Source organism: Monodon monoceros, unplaced genomic scaffold (assembly GCF_005190385.1).
Source record: "Monodon monoceros isolate NGI ecotype Baffin Bay Population unplaced genomic scaffold, NGI_Narwhal_1 Super_Scaffold_3, whole genome shotgun sequence".
Lineage (NCBI taxonomy): Eukaryota > Metazoa > Chordata > Mammalia > Artiodactyla > Monodontidae > Monodon > Monodon monoceros.
The window spans coordinates 34815959-34824234 of record NW_021703780.1 but is presented as its reverse complement, the minus strand read 5'-3'; the positions used below and the strand labels follow the sequence as shown (position 1 = coordinate 34824234).

The 8276-nt window shown below is 50.1% G+C and overlaps 1 protein-coding gene across 5 annotated transcripts in view; it reads left to right on the top strand.

Annotated features, from left to right (window-relative positions):
- Nucleotides 1-810: 810 nt before the first annotated feature.
- Nucleotides 811-8276, top strand: part of DAAM2 (dishevelled associated activator of morphogenesis 2) — a 111217-nt gene continuing 103751 nt past the window's right edge. The window contains exons 1-2 of one of the 5 annotated variants that reach the window (XM_029242917.1): nucleotides 857-1523; nucleotides 6359-6480. The gene's annotated coding sequence lies outside the window, so the exon portion shown is untranslated. The other 4 variants (XM_029242920.1, XM_029242916.1, XM_029242922.1 and 1 more) reach the window with 4 other exon arrangements.

Here is an 8276-nt window from a genome sequence, read left to right as displayed (position 1 = left end):
GACCAGCAGATGGATCACAATCACATTTAAGAAAAAAAATTAAAAGCAATTTTTAAAAGTATGAATAAGAGCTATTGTAAACGGCTCAAACTCTGTACGTAAGCAATGAAGTAAGATGAACTGACTGGTACTGAGTTGGAAAAGCTATACAGAGGCAGGGAGTGTGGAAAATAATTTAATAAAAAGAAACTTTTTTTTCACGCACGCACTCCCAAAGAAGAAATGGAAAAGTTGTTAGGGTGTGGACCAGGGCTTCTAATTAGCTGCTCTGTTATCCCCTTTCTTGCCCTAGCACCTTCCTGGCACTTAGTGTCCCTTGAAGGTACTTGGTCGAAGGAGAAGTCTCCCCACCCACCCCCAGCACCTGACCTCCCAGCCGGCTCAGACCAGGGAAGGAGTGAGGAGAAACCCACCCACCCCCTAGGTCACCACTTCTGCCTCCTTGACCCTTACATGTTTGCAAAACAGAGGGAGCCCTGAGAAGGCTCCTCGCCAGCGTTGGAAACAGCTACCCTCATTGTCTGCCTTGCCCTGCCGGCTGCGCTCTCCCTTCCTCCCTCCCCTGCTCTCTGTCTGAAAGTGTGAAAATTACAAATCCCCAGGAACTGCAATCAGAACTCTACCTAGGGAAAATTCAGAGTATCCTTGCCATAAATATCCCGCTCCAAGACGCCTGACGTCAGAGCGGGGCGGGCGGGCGCGAGGCCGGCCCGGGGGGGCGGCGAGGTTTCGGTCGGAAGACTGCGAACTCAGTTCAGCGCGGAGCCGGCGCGGCGGGCGGCGGGCGCGCAGCCGGGCGCGGGGCTGCGGGAGCGGCGGACGCGCCATGGGAGCCCCGGGGTAAGTGCGGCCGTCCCGCTCTCCTCCCTGCTTCGCGTCCGGGGGCGGGGAGACCGCGGGAGACTTTCCGGGGCACTCCCCCACTTCTCTCCCCCTCTACTTTCTTTCCAACGCTTAAAGGGGATTGGAAAGGCAGCGGCTCCACGGGCTGCCTGTTTTGTTTCTCCAAAGTGCTTGCAGGAGCCGCCGAGGATACTTGAGTGGGGCTCCCCGGGCCTGCGTGCGTGTCTGCGCCGATGGGTGTGATTTGCGTGTCTGTCTGGATGGGCACATCTGGACACAGGAAATGTCTTTGGAAAACTTAAAAAAAAAAAGTTTGTGGCTTTGAAATCTGATTCCTTGTTGTCACAAGTGGACAGACATAGCCGGTGCCCCCCAAACTGACAACTTTTTGGTGGTGGCTTTTCCCGGTTCCTTCGGGTGATTTAACTCTTTACAAGCCCCCGGCTCCCACTTGCAAGCCTGGCTCCTGGCCAGCAGGCTGGGCAGAGGGAGCGGGGAGGTTCTTGTTCTCAGAAGCAGTGGGACTTGGGAGAGGGAAAGAGCATCCCAGGAAAGGGGTCCTGAGTGGGGAATCCCAGCACCTGCGACTGCTGCCCATCCATCCGCCTGCTGTGGCCCTGACAGCGCCGGGCATTGCGGCTTTGACTTAACCGCGAAGGAAGGATCTGGTCTGGAGACAGGTAATTGCAAAGGGAAGGAGGAGGAGGTGGTGGCCAGGACCGAGGCTCCGTGTCCAGCCCTGCCGGAGAGTGGAATGGACGTGTCTGCCACATGTGCCCACGGTGGGGGCCGTTGAGGGTTTTCTGGGAGCGCCCTGGTGCCCCAAACAAGATGCAAGCTCATAACATAAAGAAACATGTCTGAGCTGTGGGGTGGAGGAAGGGGAGCGGTGGGGGAGAGGGAGAGAGATTTTTATCAAAATTGAACACAGATTTTTGAGGTCTGGGCTTGATTTAACTCTTCTCTCTCTGCCTTGGCCACTTTTCCACAGTCCTGTGGTGGATTTGCAAAGTTCCTGGGAAGGTGGGGAGGAAAAAAAAAAAAAAATCACACCTCTCCAGGAAAGAGGCCCTGGAGATTTTCCTTAAAGCCTACAAGGGAAAGAGAGCAACTTCCCATCTTTAAATAGTTTCAAGTTTTGAGTTGCTCCCCGCCTTTCCGAGTTTGGTGTCAGTTTCTTGGATTTCTCTGAAAAGTTGGCAGAAGGAGGGAATGGATTTCCCCTAGGTCGTAGAGGGGGAATTGTGCCCTACTGAGTGTAGGCGGACGTAGGGCTGTATGGATCCACCAGCCCTGGGTTGCCCAGTGCACGCACTGGATGCCAATAGTTGTTCCACAAAGAGAGCCGTTTCAGCTTCATCCCGCGTCTCTGGTTTTGTATTTTGCAGCAGAACCAACCTACAATGTTTGGGTGGGGGGAAGATTACTGGACTCTCCCTGTGTCCTAGAAGAAAGGAGAGAATAACAATAGAGGGACAGGCAGGAAATCTGGATACAGAAAGGACCCACAGGAAGTCGAAGATTTGGGAAGGATTTTAGAAATTATACAAATTGACCCCTAGGGAAGAGCTATAAAAGACTGAGCAGACTGCAATGTCAGCTATAGACTCCTTTAACTTCAGGAGTATGTCTTCAACTTGAGTGCAGAGAAGAAGAAGGAAGTCGCGCTAAGGGCCGTGTAAACAAAAGTGCGTGTGCATGGGTAGCGGGGTACCCGCGAGATGCACGTGTAGGCGCTTGTTTCTGTATTGGTGACTGCGTGGGGGTGGTCGTGGCCTCAGGCCTGAAAGTGTAAACGGGCCATTTCTCAGTTGCTCTGGGAGCTGCATCGACCCCCATCTCTCCCTTTTTTAAAAAACAACAACAACAACTGTGCCATGATTGTCATGTTCCCTGGTAGTTGCACGCTGCGGCTCCTAACTCCTAGCTGAGTTTACAGAGCTTTTCGGCCAGACCCTCAGAGGCGGAGGGAATACTCGTGCCCCCATCAGGACAAAAAGAGGAGAGAAACTTCTCCTGGGCCTTAGAACTGAAAAGAGAGTCAGGAGTTCAGGAAGGGGGAGTGTGTGAGGGGGGTGACCAGTAGAAAGGCCGGTGGAGGTGGAGGTTTTTAGTTTTGGTGAGTGTAGGGGAGGTTGAAAGACTACTGCTTTCTGTGGGAAAATGTCCCCTCCCCAGTCTTCTTTCCCAACCCCCTGTCCCCAAAGTGTTTCGACACAAAACAGGTTAAACTTTTGCCATTACTGAAGAGCCCTGGATCCAGAGGTAAAGAAGAGGGTGGGGCGAAGTATAGGTGGTCAGGAGGGTGCAAAGATCATCAGTAGGTCCAGGCTGGCGTCTTTCTTACGGTGCAACTAATGGAAGTAATGATTTAAATATTCCCACTCACTCCCACCATTTACAGATAGAAGACTGAGTACCCAGGGGTGGAGGGGACCCATCTCGGAATCTAGGGTGGTCTCTTGTCCCAGCACAGGACGCCTCGGGGACAGCTGAGGGTGAGATCTGGGCTCTCAACTCTTTCAGCACCCTCTCTGGAGGGTCAGTGGAATCCTGACCCTTTTGAGTTTGCTCCGGGGAACATTTCACCAACTTCAGACCGGGGACGGATTCTCAGGCCGCTGACTCTTGGGCTGATATGGAAGCCTGCTCATTGGCCCTTCTATCAGCTCAAGCTTCTGGCCCACACTTTGGTCATCTCTGAGATCAGAATGCGTAGGGTGCATTCTCAGGCTCTCCAGAAGGTCCAAGGGACAAAGGCACCTGACAGAAAGAACCACTTGGGGGATGTCCTTGGCTTTGACAGCAGATGACCCTCTAAATCTCCACAGCCAGAGTCTCTGTGTTCAGGGACTCTGTGTCCTTCAGCTCTGGATTTCAAATGCAGCCTGGCACCACAGGAAGAGTACAGACATCAGAGCAGTCTGCCCTGGGAGAGAACTAGTAACCTGGGATACGTTACTTTTTCTGTCTGAGCTTAAACCTCAGTTGATATTTACCTCACGAGGTTGTCACAAACATGATATTTATGCAAAGGGACTAAAACAGAGCTAGGAATGTTGTAGACCCTTAATAAAGGGAATCCCATAATTTTATTTTCCAGTTTTTTAGCCATCAGGAGCCCGTGTGGTTTGGAAAGGACCTCTTGCCAAATCTGGCTATGTATTTTCCATTATTGAAGGCCGTTGGGTGGAGTTTCTAGGGCTCAGGTCACCCTTACTTGCTCCCTCTAGAAACATCGGCTAGCGGGGATTATCCGGGAGCATGGCCGGTTCGTTAACCTGAGGGGCGGGAGAGGGCACGAGGCATCCTGGATATCTGGTCTGGACACCACTCCTGTGTTTGAGCTCTTGGGAGGGAAGAGGGCAGCAGAGCCAGTTGTATGTGTGTGGCTGGGGGCAGCGGGTGGGAAGGTGGGAGGGGGACAGGAAGATCAAGGACCAATGGAGTCTTGAAGGACAGGCCCGAGGTCAGAGGCAGTCACTGCTCCTCAAGCGTGCTCAGGTCAGAGTGAGAGGGGAGAAGCTGATGGGTTGTAAAACTGGAAGCTTTAGCCATCTGTAAACATCTTGGTGGGCAGGGGCTGGGAGGCTGCCCCCTCCCACATCGGCGCGCTGTCTGGTGGTGTGGCGTGGCTGGTCCAAAGGACGGAAAGAGCATCTGATGTGGAGAGGAAAGCAGCTGCAGGTTCTCTTGGCCCATCTCAGAGCTTCTAAGTTATCCTTCAAGTTGACATTTAAGACTTTGAAGATCGCATTTGTTTCTGCTTTGTCCAAACTCTCTCTTTAACCATGGCCTGGGATGACTTTTCAGCTTTTAAGAGGCTCAGCCAGTGGCCAGCTTCTCTAGAGATGGCCCAGATTGGGGGTCGGTGAATTCCTCACTCCTGGCACTATCTATTTCTCCAGACTCACTCCTCACATTTTTTCTGGTTTGTTTGTTTTCTTGTTTCATTATGAGGTTTTAAAACTGCACCATCCAAATGCTGTGCAGTGAGGAGATGCCTTTTCTTTCGACCCGTGGATCATCATGCTAGCTGGGTGAGACTTGTCAGACTATGGGTGTTAGCAGGTGTTGTGGAGTTCTTTCTGGGTCTCCCCCTCAAAAGAAAAGAAAAAAGAAACCTGGGAAAAAGAAACTCGAGGGAGTTTGGTAGCTCTTTGAATCCTGGCTGAAGAGGAGCTAAATTATTTGTAGGATGCCCCACGGGTCTGTGCAAAGAGCTTCAGAATCAACAAGACCCAGGTTTGAGTTCCGGAACCGTCGGGTCACAAGCTGTTCAGCCTCTGAGTCTTCTTCATCTGTCAAATGAGAACGAGAGGTGTTCTCACATCCCAGGGTTGTTCTGAAGATGAAATGGAATAATATATGGGAAGAACCTAGCACACTGATCAGTGCTCAGCAAAATGGTAATGTCCTTCCCTTTTTAGTTCTAAGCCCATGAAAGTACATGGGTTTGGACATTTGTCCATGAGTCAGAGTAAATAAGCCACTTATTCAAGGCTTCACAACAGTGCTTAAAGGTCAGCTATCCCTGCCTGGAGATGGAGACCTTCACTGTAAAAGTGGGGCACAGATCTGCGCTCCCCATGCCAGACAAATGGCAGTCCCATGCGATGCTCTACTAGAAAAAAGGAAAGACCACCAGGTCACTTACCCATAAACCTGGGCTATTAGTGAGCTACGCGTAGAGCTTGCTTTAGAAATCCCAAACACTGTCTTGGTCCAAAGAATCGAGGTCAAAACAGGGGAGGGAAACCACTGAGGTAGGACCAAGCATTAAAACTGAAAAATAATGGCACGATGACAATAATACCTGACATTTGTATAGCAGCCTACAGGTTGAAAAGCATGTGGCCTCATTTCATCCTCATAATAATCCTATGAGGTGCGTGTTAGCCACATTTTACAGCTCAAACTGGGGGCTTAAAAGACTTCCCCTCACAGGGAGATCAGCTCGGTGCTTTGTGACCACCTAGAGGGGTGGGATAGGGAGGGTGAGAGGGAGACGCAAGAGGGAGGGGATATGGGGATATATGTATATGTATAGCTGATTCACTTTGCTATACAGCAGAAACTAACACCACATTGTAAAGCAATTATACTCCAGTAAAGACGTTAAAAAAAATCATCTTCACCTTTCAAAAAAAAAAAAGGCTTCCCCTATTTCACACAGTAAGTGGAAGAAACAGGAGGTAAGCAGCTACCCAAGCAGTGTGGCTCAACCCCTCACCTGGGAAGCTTGTAAAATTATCAGTGCCCGGACCCCCACCTCCACCCCACCCCAGGCCAATTAAATTAGAATCTCTAGGGTGGGAGGGCCCAGGCACTGATTGTTCTACAAGCGCCCCAGGTGATGTGAAGGGTAAGTTGAGAGCCACGGGTCTAAGGGAATCGTGAAGAGGACCAAGGTGAGGAGTCAGGGTATCAAGCACAGGTGAAACAAACAACCAAATCATTGCTAGGATTTAAGCTCCGTGAGGGTGGAGACTTGCGTGGTTCTCTCTCTACCCAGAACCTAGAACGTGCTGGGCGTAAGGTAGACACTCGGTGAACGCTGGCTGAATGAATGAACAAACTACTCTAGATGGGGAGCCGACAATTTCAGCAGCCAAGTCCAGCCTGTCGCCTTGTCATGTAAGTAAACAAGCCTTGTATGTTATTGGCATATAGCCATGGCGTTTCTTTATGTGTTGTCTGTGGCTGCTTTCATGTGAAAAGGGTGGAGTTGAGTGTTGAAACAGAGGCTGTGTAGTTCGCAGAGCTGAAAATATTTACTGTCTGGCCCTTTAACAGAAAAAGTTTGATGGCTCCTGCCCTGGTTCTCAGAGTGACCAGAGCAAGGGTAGCGTAGGGAGGGCTGTTACAGTCTGGTGGTCAAGCATACGTATTCTAGAATCAGACAGACGTGTGTTTGAACCCTGTCTCCGCCACTTACCTGTTATAAGACCTTGCATATTATTTCACCTCTCTGAGCCTCAGTTTTCTCATCTGAAAAATGGGGAGGATAATAATACGGACCTCACAGGATGGTTGTGAAGATTGCCAGCCCCTGGCCTAGAGTAAGCACTCAACAGACGGTAGCTAACCCACCTGTGATGGCTGTGGTTGTAGTTCCTGGCAACTACCCAGTCTGAAGGAAAACTAAAGTCAGAATCTAAATCTAGTGTCACGAACAGAATGAAGGATGTGGCAGGAAAAATAATCAGTCGGTAGGTTGGTGGGAGGGAGAAGGACTGACGTGAGGCTTTCGAGGTAAAGGGGGTCTTTTTTTTTTTTTTTAAGGGGGTCTTTTTAAGACAACACAGGTCAGGCCCCCCGACATGTGAGTGAGGTGCTGTTTGGCTGACGGCTGTGTCAGCCGGTGACGCCCATCATCCCTCAAGGGTTAACTTAGGCTTTATTGCACTGAGTCTAGTCACAAGCATGTCCCACCTCTATGCCCTTGTTTGTAGTTCGTTCTACATGGAAGACCCTCCCCCAGTCCTCATCTTCCTGGGCTACTTGCCCTGCCAGCCTTGCCCAGGGGGCCCCTTTGCTCCCAAGCTCCCTTAGCAAGCCTCCCCGCCCCCCCCAGTCACCCCTCCCTCTTCCCTCCCACAAACTTAAACTGCAGCTCTGATGTAACATCTAATGCGCTGCGTCACAGTCAAGGCAGGACTGAGTCTCTGTCTTCTGCATGTTTGGAGCGCATTAAAGCCAGATTGCATTGTAGAAGCCACACCTGGTAGCCAAACAGCGTCAATTAAACCCTTGGTTCAACTCAGTGACAGCTGAGTTAACTCTTGGGGAATCCATCTGGGACTTGCCCAGGAGCAAATCCCCATAGCCAACCAGATAGAGAAGAGCGGTCCAGTTTATAGACTCCGTGGATCCTTTGTGTCCTCATCCCTCTGCGCTACGGTGGCTCCTGCCCTCTGGAACACCTCTCCTAAGGAGTAGCCAGGGACAGGGAAAGAGGGAAGAAACTTAAAACCAACTCTTTGACTTCTTGTCAGCAGATGTGGTGAGCAGTTGGGTTTTGGCTTCTCTGGGCTTTTCATGTCTATGTGCCAAAATAATTGCGAGTTGGCTTGGTGTGGTCAGCTTTCATTAGCACGGTAACAGAGTGAGGCATGGTCACAGATAATAGCAAACAGCAGATAATTCAGAGCATTGCCATCCAGATACATAATTCGGTGTTGTATAATTTTTATGGATTTTAGTGGCAGATTTATGTTGGTGGCAAATATATATTGTATATGGAATAATATTAAAATTGTTATTTTCTAATGATTAAAGAGAAGGCATAGAAGAATTTCAGCCTTAAATTAAATATTCCCTTTGAGCAATCCCAGATGGACAATTAGAAACTGATTTCTAAAGGGGAGGGAAGAGAGGGAATGAAATAGTATTTTTATAGAGCTCCCCGCTATGCACATGGCACTGTGTCG